The sequence below is a fragment of the Hyperoodon ampullatus genome, assembly GCF_949752795.1.
Source record: "Hyperoodon ampullatus genome assembly, chromosome: 2".
Taxonomy (NCBI): domain Eukaryota; kingdom Metazoa; phylum Chordata; class Mammalia; order Artiodactyla; family Ziphiidae; genus Hyperoodon; species Hyperoodon ampullatus.
Genome location: NC_136915.1, coordinates 103,687,722 through 103,692,394, shown reverse-complemented (window position 1 = coordinate 103,692,394; position 4,673 = coordinate 103,687,722).

Genomic DNA, 4,673 nt, shown 5'->3' with positions numbered 1-4,673 from the left:
AAATAAAGAAAACATGGAGTCACAACAACTTTCCTAAAGCATTCTCTATACGCTTCCTGTTATAGGAGTTATCAAAACTGGATTGATAATAAAACTGCTACATTTCTGTGTCTCCTCAACCAGTCTTAAAAGATCCTTAAAATTAGAATTTATTAGAAAGATTCTGTTTTCCTAGAGTCCAGCATAATGCTTAGCAGAACGTAGGCTTAAGGTATTTAAGCAACTGGAATGAGTTAGTCGTTGCTGGAATGAGGTGAAAAAGTGGTCGGATTTGAGACCCTAGAGGTCAGCAGTGTCCAGATAATGGCTGGGCCTAACATGAAGCGGCATCTGAACTTTGTCCTGTAGGTACTGGGGAACGCTTGAGAGTTTTTAAGCTGGGGAGTAAAATGATAACATTTGCATCTAGAAATAAATCCCTCTGATGGCATAAAGATGGCAACCAAATAGAGATATTAAGTTAGGAGGCACTGAGTGACCATAGACTTCCAATCAAATGACAAAATACACCCAGGCATCACAAACCCTCCTCTACTCTCACCCCCAAGCCAACTGAATTGACTAATGAAAAAATGTTTGTTTTTTAATTCACATTGGAACTAGCCTGCAGAGGGATACAAATTGGAAGACACCGAGAGCCAATTCCCTGTAATGATAGTGAGGATGGGATATATGTTATAATAGGTAGGTATGGGTTCTGCCGAAATCCATTAATCACCCTAACTTGGAAAGCGAGGGTAGGATACTAGCTAGAGGAGATGTGCTTCACCTCTCCCACTTCCCAGTTGTGAGGCACCAGTCTCAGAGGCTATTGTATTGGAAGTCTCTAGGTGAGAAGAAGCCCAACCAGATTGTAAGCCTGCTAGACCTGGGAGGATAAACTAGTAAGAACCGGGATGCATGCACATTGACCCCCTGGGGTGGCAGCTAAACCAAACAGAAAATTAAATTCAGTAAACCAGACCCTGGCTTTGAGGTTTTGCCCAGCCTGAAGGAGACAGATTTCCTCTGCTGAAACAGCCTGCAGACCAAGCTCTGTCTCCCCTCCATTCAGGTCCTGGGACATTGAATTACTTAGGTAAACTTTTATCAACAATTTCCCAAAGATAAAATCCAGGGAGTAAAATTCTAATAGTATTCAGGTGAGGGGATTCTCCAGTAAGAATCCAAGAAATTTGCTGGCAAGCATCAGGACTGGATTTGTCCTTTTGGTTCACAAACACTTAATAATTAACATGGGATTGTGAAAATATTATATAACCTAAAAACATGCAGGAAGAGCATCATTCAAGACATGGAGCATGAGGATATTTGTGAAAGTACTATAAGAAAGAAGATTTAGGGGGTTTCTGCTTTCATGTTGTATATAAAATTTTAAAAAACACATGGAATTGATTAAATCAAAGGCAAAAGATAAAACTCTAAGGCAAGAGGGATCTGGCTGGACTAGTTTAATAAAGATTGTGAGAAATATAACAATAATCAAAGTGAATTTAAAACAATTAAAAACAGAAAGAGAAGAATCTGCATTACTGTAAGTCAAATTAATCATGTGGACAAAATTGAGAAACCTCCTCTAATGCAAAGAAAAAGGACAAAAATATTAACATAATGGGAAGATGATGGATATAAAGAAAAGAAAATGGAAATCCTACATATGGTGTACCTTAAGAAGAGAGAAGAAATAGAACAGAAGCAATAATTAAATTAAAAAATAGAAGGAAGCTCCTTCCAATGAAAAAAGACCTGAATCCAGAGGATAAAGGACTCACATGTTCTATACAACATAACTGAAGAGACAAGATTAGTTAGGTGTGTCCAGGCAAATCTTTACAATTTAAATGATAAGTAGGGGGCTTCCCTGGTGGCGCAGTGGTTAAGAATCCACCTGCCAATGCAGGAGACATGGGTTTGGGCCCTGGTCCGGGAAGATCCCACATGCCGCGGAGCAACTAAGCCTGTGTGCCACAACTACTGAGCCTGAGCTCTAGAGCCCAAAAGACAAAACTACTGAGCCCGCGTGCCACAACTACTGAGGCCTGTGCGCCTAGAGCCTGTGCTCCACAACAAAAGAAGCCACCGTAATGAGAAGCCCATGCACTGCAACGAAAAGTAGCCCCTGCTCGTCACAACTAGAGAAAAGCCCACGCGCAGCAACGAAGACTCAACACAGCCAAAAATAAATAAATAAATAAATAAATAAATTTACAATAAATAAATAAATAAATGATAAGTAAAGAATTCTACTGTATGCAGGATGGAGAAAAATAACCTTAGAAGGAGCAAAAAATGAGATAGCCTCAGACTTCTCTACAACAATGAGTGACAGACTGCAATCAAGCAAACCGACAAAGTTTTTGGGGAAAATATTTTTATTCGTCATGAAGACAGCAAAAATATCCTCAGACATATACAAATTTAGAAAGTATACCACTATGCAGCTATCGTGAAAAATTTACTCAAATTCATGAGGACAACTGGATTTCCACATGCAAAAGAATGAAGTTGGATCCCTACCTTAAACAGCACACAAAATTTAACTCAAAATGGATCAACGACCTAAACATAAACACAGTAACCATAAAACTCTTAGCAGAAAACATAAGGGAAAAGCTTTATGACATTGGATTTGGCAACAGTTTCTTGGATATGACACCAAAAGCATAGGTGACAAAAGTAAAAAGAAATTGGACTATATCAAAATTTAAAACTTGTGCATCACAGGGATATCAGCTCCATGCTTTGTGAAAACCTAGAGGGGTGGGATAGGGAGGGTGGAAAGGAGGCTCAAGAGGGAGGGATACGGGGATATATGTATACATATAGCTGATTCACTTTGTTGTACAGCAGAAACTAACACAAGATTGTAAAGCAATTATACTCCAATAAAGATGTAAAAAACAAAAACAAAAAAACTTGTGCATCAAAAATCATTGTCAAGAAAGTGAAAACACAATCCACATAATGAGAGAAAATATTTGCAAATCATATATCTGATAGGGGAATGATATATAGGATATATAAAGAACTTCTACAACTCAGCAACAACAAAACAATTAAAAAATGGGCAAAGGACGTGAATATCATTTCTCTAAAGAAGATCTACAAATAGCCAATGAGCACATGAAAAGACGCTCAACATCACTAATCATTAGGGAAATGCAAAACAAAACCACAATGAAGTACCACTTCACACCCTTTAGGAAAACTGTAATTTAAAAAATCAGAAAATAATAAATGTTGGCGAGGATGTGGAGAAATTGGAACCCTTGTACATTGCTGCTGGGAATGTAAAATCGTGTAGCTGCTGTGAAATATAGCATGGCAATTCCTCAAAGAATTAAACATATAGTTACTACCTGATCCAGAAATTTCACTTCTGGGTATTGTACTCAAAAGAAATCAAAGCAGAGAGTTGGACAGATATCGCACGCCCATGTTCATGGCAGTATTATTCACAACAGCCAAAAGGTAGAAGCAATCCAAGTGCCCATCAATAGATGAATGGATAAACAAAATATGGTATATACAAACAATGGAATGGTACATGACGTTAGAAAGGAAGGAAATTCTGACAACATGCAACAACATGGATGAATCTTGAAGACATTTTACTGAGTGAAATAAGCCAGTCACAAAAGGACAAATATTGTACCATCCCACTTGTGTGAGGTACCTAAAGTAGTCAAATTCATAGAGTCAGGAAGTAGAAAAGTGGTTCCCAGGGGCTGGGGAGAGAAAGAATGGGGATTTAGTGCTTATTGAATAGAGTTTCAGTTTGGGAAGATGAAAAAAATTCTCGAGATAGATGCTGGTGATTGTTGTACAACAATGTGAATGTACTTAATGCCACAGAACTGTACACTTAAAAGTGATTAAAATGGTAAATTTCATGTTATGTATATTTTATCACAATAAAAAAACACAATTCATATAGAAAAAGATAGAAAATATATAATATAGCAAGAAAATACACAAGCCAGAAAACATAAGATGACAGAAGCCCGAAATATCAATTATGACAATAAATATCAGTGGGTTAAACTCCCTTATAGACTTGCATATGGAACACAGTCATTTCAATTTTCTGCTATTTTTAATAGGCATTGTGAATATGTAGTAATCAAGTAAGAATCTTCATGTACAATTACTAACATTAAGAATAATCATATAAAGCATAAAATACTAGAAGTCCAAAAAGAATTTGGCATAAACACAGTTGTGGTAGGAAGTTTTAACACTCCTCTTTCAGTCCCTGGCAGATCAAGTAGGCAAAAATTAAAACAGAAACATGAACAGTCTTATCAAGTGCTCGTAAAAAACACGGAAAAATCATGGCAAAGAGAATCTTAAATATTCTAAAAAGAAACTGTACTGACTACATATTTTGACCAGTGCAAAACAACAACAAAAAGTAATAATGATTATATACAAAATAATTCCAACTACCTGGAAATTTTTAAAAAATAATTAAAAACAACAGAAACACAAAGACACTTCAGTTAATCTCATCAAGTAAAAAAAAGACAATTACAATATACAAAATAGGAATCAGAAAGATATAGTCACAGATATAAAGAGATTACTCTGTTAAACCACATACCAATTAATTCAACACCTGAATAAAGTGGATAATGTCCTAGAAAAAATTAATGAGGAAAATCGACTCAAAA